This window comes from Solanum pennellii, chromosome 12 (genome assembly GCF_001406875.1).
Source record: "Solanum pennellii chromosome 12, SPENNV200".
Taxonomy (NCBI): Eukaryota; Viridiplantae; Streptophyta; class Magnoliopsida; order Solanales; family Solanaceae; genus Solanum; species Solanum pennellii.
Window position 1 is genome coordinate 55,652,978 of NC_028648.1, and position 8,522 is coordinate 55,661,499.

General features: G+C 30.6%; 1 long non-coding RNA gene across 2 annotated transcripts; it reads right to left on the reverse strand.

Moving 5' to 3' along the window:
• Positions 1-2,056: 2,056 nt before the first annotated feature.
• Positions 2,057-8,320, reverse strand: LOC107005386. 2 transcript variants are annotated; one of them, XR_003575782.1, is made up of 3 exons: positions 7,564-8,320; positions 3,876-3,951; positions 2,057-2,364 (listed from the first exon to the last, which is right to left on the reverse strand). It is a non-coding gene; the product is annotated as an uncharacterized LOC107005386 (long non-coding RNA). The 2 variants fall into 2 exon arrangements; XR_001454867.2 differs by lacking the exon at positions 2,057-2,364 and having other exon boundaries at positions 3,679-3,951; positions 7,564-8,316.
• Between the last annotated feature and the right edge of the window lie 202 nt (positions 8,321-8,522).

Genomic DNA, 8,522 nt, shown 5'->3' on the forward strand with positions numbered 1-8,522 from the left:
TATCTTATACATAGGAGCTATAGTATGCCTCTCGATGCATGACTTGCCTTCTCCTAAACTGTCATACGACTCGCAATGGTGCGTAACGACGAATTCCCCGAATACCTGGTAATGGAAGTATGAGTTGTCTCCGGCCACTACGACGACCTCCCTAGATATGAAGCAATCGAACATCAATTGGAGATCTTCTTCTCTTAGCTCAGAGAAAATATGAGCCCATCTTTCTCTAGTCCTTCGATTTTCCAAATTTGCCCAAAACAACATATCGTTCAAATCCTTGAGAGTGTTTTTATTATCCAAGTTATGTAATTCCTTAGTCCAATGTAATTTTTCTAGATCACCCGAAATCCACAATTGAAGGAGCAAATTGCATCCTTGGAAGTAGCGATGTCCCTCTTTACTTTTCCCTATGGCCTGATACATGTCTGACAGTATGACCAGAGCAACAGGATAATACTTTACTTATCATTGAGTCATTAACCCGTCGAACAAAGTATGCGCAAACATCATCACTCGAGTGTTGATAATCAAGCTCAGTCCGTGTGGAAAGACCATCGTTCCCAATAGCGCCACAAAAAATGTTAAAGGTCAGATTTTATTCCATTCCTTATAGATTACTCTGAACTCTTTGTTGTAATTTGCATAAAAACTCTCCTGCCCGAATATGACACAGAGGTCCCTGAATGATACGCTAGATTCTTCGGCCCAGTAAGCCTAATCTCTTCCTAACCCGAACCAGTCCGTGATCTCTTCGACAGAAGGTTTGTTATGGATCAAGATAATCTTCTTGTTTTCTACCCTTCTTTCTAACCCTATGCCGACCGTGTCGATACTGTCCCGACGTTCCTCAATTGTTTAAGTTATTTCCATAGTTTTGAATTGGAACACCATTTTCTCGTTGTCCCAATAACCTACGAGGACTTTGATTATCTCAGGCCAACCATTCATGTTGATCAACTCAGTCATGGCACCCACATACTTGTTGAGGGTTCTTTTATGATCTCTGTCAAGGTCGTTATACCATTTTGAGTAGAGGCGGTGCTTCTACAACCATGTTGAATCTTGGAAAGCGATTCATACCTAGAAAACAAAACCCAGTTAACTTTACCCGTCCCCGCATTTGGTTTCCACATGTACATAATTCAAATGTCAAGTAAAATGATATGTTTTGAGGTCGGAGACCTTGAACATGATTTTGGCAATTTCAATCAATGGAGTTAATACGCCTTGGTTATTAAGCATTCTTAGGTTGATACTTAGATTTGGTTTTGCTTTCACTCAATCATAGGCTGACTAAAATTTATTTCAAAAGTGATGGTTACCCAAATCGAACAAACAGCGGGGTAAACTAACAAACGACGTTAGATGATCGCAAGCCAATTATTTGTTTGTTACTTTCCAAGAAAGACTTGTGTATTTCTAAAAAAAGTTATGGTAAGCCACGTAACTTTCTTTATCCTAATGCAAATATTTTCAGTTTGGCGGAAGTATGCCATGAAAATGCGGCAATTTATATAATACGACAAAGAAACAAATAAACAGTTATTTCACATAGACATGCAAGTTTTGTTTTAAGGTTAAAGTCCTTCAAAATCCCCATTCGAGTCGTCAATCTGTTTTATTTTCGGAGAATATATTTTATAGGTTTTTGACTTTTTGAGTCGCCAGTTAATTTTTTAAGAAAACTTAAGAAAAAACATAGTTTTCAAAAAGACTTACACAGAAAATTGATTTGAAAACATTTAATAGGGGTTCAGGGATTCTTATTTATATTTTACGAAGGTGTTTAAGAGACCTAAAATATCTGTTAATATGATTGTCTGGAAAACTAACTTGTTTTTGTTAAAATGATATAGCTTAAATTTTGAGCTAAATATTTTTTGGAGTTTGTTTGAAAATGAACCGTTGATTTTATTTATCCAATTGAGTTTTTCATCTTCCGAAAATTTATTATCTTTTAAATCCACTTAGACTTGATTGATTTATTAAATTGTTACAACGAAATAATGGCTTGCGAGGATTTGGACTTTTAACCTTAAGACTAACGGCAATTAGATAACAAGTAAATAAGCAATAAAATAAGGGAGAGAGATGGGTCCAAAGCAATAAAATAAGGGAGAGCGATGGGTCCAAATCAAGATTCTGTCCGCCAGGATCGGTATTTGGACCCATTTATTTTGGGCCTTTGGCCCATTCTCCTTGTACCTGTCCTATACTAATCATACAACAATTAATAAATGAAAGGACGACAAGAGCTTAAGCCCCAAAAAAATGAAATAAATACACTATTTTAGAAAATAAACTTGGGTTTCTCACCCAAAAATCTTCAACTTTTCCCTACATCCATTCCATAAGTTTCGGGACCTGTACGTTTTTTTCAAAACTTATGTCTTCGATGTGTAGATTAGGTATATAGCATTTTATATAGTAATATTCTCAAGTTATAGCATTAGAATTTGAATTTCAGTGTATAACATTTAATATCTCAATCTATAGCATTTTATTAATAAATATAATGTTAATTATAATTTATTAAAAAGAATTGTTATTAACAATTAACAAAAAAAAGGAATAAACTAATAATGGGTAATTAATATACCTAATAAACACACGTACAAACTAATAATGGAAAATGGAATACTTTATTAATTACATTAAATGTAGTTAACACATTTTGAAACTGTATACTAGCATGTTTTAAGGGATTTTAATTAAAATTTAATATTAGATTAACACGTTTTTAGGGATATCAAAAATTTTCAGATTAACATCACTGCATTAAATATTTCTTGTTAGTTTAAATGAAATAATTTTTTTGATTTAATTCCTTAAAAAATTTTACCAGATTTTAACGATTATTTTCAGATTTGCAAATTATTTTCAGATTGGCATTTTGAAACCTATTTGCATCTTCGTTGCAATGCATTTTTTTTTTTCAAATTTTCACGGTTATTTTCAGATTTGCATCAACTTAGAAGTCTTTTTCCCCAAAATTTCACGATTATTTTCATATTTGCATATTTCTGTTTGTTTTTTTAGTAACCTGATAAATTTTGGCGTTTGAAACAATTTTATTTGATATGATGGAGAACATTATGTAAATATTAATTAAATATGGTGAAAAGTAAAATTCATCAGGTTGATTTTAATTACGATTTGTTTCTTTTAATTATGAATTGTTGGTTTTAATTAATTTGATATTTTTTAAACGTAGAACAGTGTTTGATTTTTTTTGGTAACTGTATTATCTGAAATACAGTTTGTATATTTGTTTTTGAATGAAGCAGTTATGTTATGTATAGCGTATTTGAAGTCTGAAGTTTGTATTATTAGTGTATGGAAAGTATACGAAACGTGTATCAATTGTTTATGAAAGTCCTTTTTTTTAAAAAAAAAATATTCTAGTTTCTATTGAAATTAGAATATATGTTTATGAAAGTCTTTTTTTTAAAAAAAAAAATTCTAGTTTCTATTGAAATTAGAATACATGTTTTTGTATTAATTTTGTATTTAAATTGTATTGTGTTTGTTTAATTGGAATAGTTTGTAGGACAGTGAATGATATATTAAATGTGTATGAATTATATGAACTGATTATAAACGGTCATCTTCTTCCCAAAAATTTTCCAATTTAAACTTGTGGTAAAAAATTTACTTGGGGACTTTGTCAAAGTTTCTGAAATTTTCTGCAATTAATCTATTTGGAACAGATGGATCAAAAACAAAATCAGAAATTGGTCCAGATTTTAGTCCGGTTACAACAATCATTTACATTGATAATGAACATGTCATCCCTGCCATGTTCAGATTTAAGAAGGAAAGTATGACGCAAAAAAATCCAAATGGGGTTTCTTGTAAAAATTGTTGAAACTTACCTTGACTGAGGAAGGTCAACAAATCAGCGAACACAATCATGTTGATACAGGAAGATAAATGTGTTTGAACCTTCTCCTATAAAATTTGAAAACTAAATTATTACCTTTTATATACTATAAAATTCCATAGAAAAAATCATATATACAATGCTATATTAAATTGACATTCAATTAACTCATACACAAATCGTACAAATAATATATAAAATTCATACAATATTAATTCATATTCGATGGACATTAATTCAATTCATACAGAAATCATTAAAACTACATGCCTCAGTTCATACACACTTCATACAATATTAATACATATTCAATTTTTTTTAAAAAAAACTAATCTATAACTATTAAACTACAAACTAGTCTCATTTAGTATGAATACGTCAATTCATACATCAAAATCAAAAAATAAAATATACAGTTGCAATACTTATTATAAAAGTCAAAATTATAGGATACACAACATCAATACATCATTCATACACATATATTTTACTGGACAAGAATATTATTTCATACATATATGATACAAAGGTAATACATAATGCATACATCCTGTATCGATAATGACCACTTATTTCATACACAAAATCATACAAAATTAATATATTTATTATGTATCAAATCATATACTGATATATTCAAATTATATCATATACAAAACATACAACAATAAATCATTCAATATTCATATATAATTATAATGTATAATACTAAAAACTCAACTCATACATAAACCATACAAATTTCATGTAGTATACTATTAACAAATAAAATAAAAAATTAAATACACTAACACAACACATTGTTATCCAAATTTGAAATAATCTTTTTACTTTATCAACTTTTTTGGGTTTATTTGTAGCTTGTATCTCTGATGCTTTTTTTTTTTTGAAAACTTTCTTGTTTATCGGTCAATTTTAATGCCTTTTATTTTTTTGGTTTTATATTTTTTAATCCTCAGCAAAGTCAGAATCGGATTCTGACGATGTTCTAATTTTCTTTTCCTTTCCTCTTCTTTCCTCTTTCCTTTGCCTCTTTGATTATGTTTTTTTTTCATTTTAAAATTAACTGAACTGCACTTCTCTTTTCCCTTTGATTTCTGCGTTTAAGTTTGTGACAATATATCGAATGAAGGAACATGAAAGTCATCAGACTCATGTACCAATCTTTTACTTTTACTTGGGGTTTCACTATCTTTCCTAGACATTCTATATGAACATAATGGAAATTGATCTGAGAGGGATGTTTGGGTTTTGGGATGAACTGATCTGAGAGGGATAATGGGGAAGATGAGTGAGGCAGGATTTGGGTAAGATCAAAAAATCTTTGCGTGTTGGAAAGAGATGATGAGTGAAGCTGGATTTGAGGAAGATCAAAATATCTTCGAGTGTTGGGGAGAGATGGAGTGTATTAGGGATATGTCTGTGTATGTGTTGGTTGAGATGGGGTGGATAGTTATTGGGCAACAGTATAATAGGAAATTAATTAAAATCAAATCCTTATTATTTAGATTTTCTTTTTTAAAAGATAACTATATAATGTGAAATTTAATTAATAAATTTAATTAATAATAATTTATTATTCATATTAAAAGCTTTAAAAGGTGATAAAGAAAAAAAAAGGAAAAAGAATCATGTTTTAATTTGATTTAAACTAATTTAAACATTTTAAGGAAACTGAATAATTCAAATACTTTTTGAATTCCTTAATATGTGCTAATTTGTTTAAAATCCATTATTAATTAAAATTAATTCAAATCTCACAATTAGTGCTACTTACCAATTTATACCTAAACGTTTTTTTCCTTTTTATTTTAAAAAAATTAATTGTAAAAAATAAAAAAAAAATTTAAACATATTAATTAGCATATAAATAATAACTTATAATTTATTTTTAATTAAATATATTTTTAATTGATATGCTATAACTCGATAATAATCTGCTATAAGTAATTTATTTTTAAAAAAGTATGTTTATAACTCGATATATATATCCTTAAATGTGTATAGGGTGTTATTTTTATTAATTTTATAGACCAACTCAATAACAAATAATTTGGACTTGTGGCCCAAAAGGATGCAAATTTAGGAATAATCCCGTGGGACTCGCTGCAGATTCATGCAAAAGAAGAGGAAGCAAAGAGTAAGGAACTGCCATATAATATGTGACTAGAATTAACTTTCAAACGATTAAGTTAGTAGGCAATGTCATGATGGATTTTAATAACAAGTAAAAATGGAAGAACTATGATAACCACAACAAGACAAAGACAAAAGAAATTTAATAAGAAGACATTTATTAATTGAACAGAGGAATATAACAAAGAGTACTGGCTATTTAGGAACCTGGCTATTACCTTTCAGTTGTCATAACAAATAACCCATATACAAATAATAAACCTATGCTATCACACAGAAACAATGAAGATTGAATTTTAGAAGAGTATAGACAAAATAAAAAATTGAACCACTGGCAATAAAAGCATGGTCCTTTAACCTCTTATAAAATTAATTGAGACAGACGTCTTGGGCTAAATCACAACACACAATCTTGAATTTTATCTCACTAATTTATATTCTAAACAAAATGAGTAAACCAACTACAAGAAGCAATAGATCTAGAAATTATGCCAATGAGATAGCAAACATTATTCAACTCGTCACTACTTGCAGCAAGTAGTATAAAAACTAGAAAGAAAGGATCAATTTGTATTCCAATTCAATCCAACATGTTATAACATTATGAACTCAATTAGATAGGTTAAATATCATATTTGAATATAGTGAGCATATTAGAGTGGGTCCAGAAATCCAAAACCAAATCATAATCTAAGAAATTAGAATTTTATGTTGGAGTCAAGCTACTATAAGTTTGAAAAACGCTAGGCTATCTTAACAAAACATGAGCTTAAAAAAATCATTTAAAGCGATAATATTTCATATAAAATGGAAAATTTATACCAAACTATATAGAAACGATTGTGATTTGAATCTAAAATATAAACATACAGAAGCCTGAGAGTAACTCGGAAACTCAAAAGCCAAAAAATTAAGATATAGGCTAAACGTACATAGAAAAAACATAAATGGATATCACCGAAATATGCATTTCTTATCAAAGAAAATGAACGATACAGAATGAAAGGGGAAGTTTAACATTTGCAACTTTTCATAAAAGAAAAAGGGGAAAGAATAAACCACATGCTTATTATAAACAATGCTCAACATTATATACAACTCTATGTCAATTATCTCAAAAAAATAAATCGAAGAAAAGAAGAGAGAAAAACTGATCAGATGACCACCAACAAACTTAACGAAATCAGAAGCTTAAACCATCTCTAAGACGTTTTGTCGAAACGAAGAATCCAAGCAATTAAGCTTTAAACCGCAGGAACCGAATCCTGCCTTCAAATATACTAAGGAACAACATAATAGTCTTAATGGAACTTTTAAGTATATATGACATAACTTTGACAAGAAGATTATCCCAACTAATAGAGACTGAATGAGAAACGAAACGATTAACGAATAAATAAGACGAATTTAGAAAGAAACATCATATTATTTCGAAAAATTACACCAAAACATCAAAACAAAAACACATGCTGCTGAGAAGTCAAAATGAATACTCAAAAGTAGAGAAGGGGGACGCTAAAAACGAAATAAGGCGAGATTCTCACCTCTTCCGGTGCAGCGAACTAGACAAAACGAAAAGAGGAAAACGATTTCACCGCACCAGCAACAACAAGTAACATGGAAGAAGCGTAACCGATATCTCGAATCTCAAATAATCTTGGCAAACAATCACTCAATTCCCTGTTAGTATATTTTACTCTGAAAATATAGCTAGAATCTTAAACGAACTCTCTCGCCTACGATCTTTTAATGAAAAGCTAATATTTTTCCTTCTTTACTGACTGTTTTTCTCTTCTAGAATTGTCCAACCCTAAAACAAATGAAGAAGAGGGATATTTAGAGGAGGAAAACTAGGGTTCCGAATCAGGGGAAGGCGGGAGAATTTTCTGAAGAAGATTGGGGCAAAAATGGACAACCACTTCAATTTCAAAGATTTCAAAATTTCTCAAGGACAGGGCAGCTATTCCTTTGTACGAGAACTCATCCAAAATCCCACAAAATCCGGGTTCGACAGTGATGCAAATGGCTAGGATCATTCTAATCGTCCTTGTACCCGACGTGGCACCTATCAACGCAAGCGGCTGTTCTGACCTGCTACGACTGGACGAAGATGCGACTGTGAGTGCACAAGGCATAAAAAGAAAGGTACAGGCATTGAACTTGCCGTTTGGATCGTTGCTCACGCGCTGGCATCGCGTTGCTTTGAGTGCTGGGTTTCTTCGTTACTCTGGTGATGGGGATAAAAGGATTTGGGTCGGGTTTGGGAAAGAAAGGGTTGGGCTTACTAGAGAATGCTGGAATTACGAATGTGTTTTATTTTTCAGAAATTTGGGCAAGGGTCGGCTGAAAATGGGCTGCTGGTAATGAAAAAATAATATCACCAAGGTTTAGGTCAAATAGATGGTAAATTTAGGCCTAAACAAATTTCAAGAAATTGACAAAATCGAGTTGCTATGCAAATTTGGCTAAAATATAGATGAAATGAATCGACATGAATTAATTA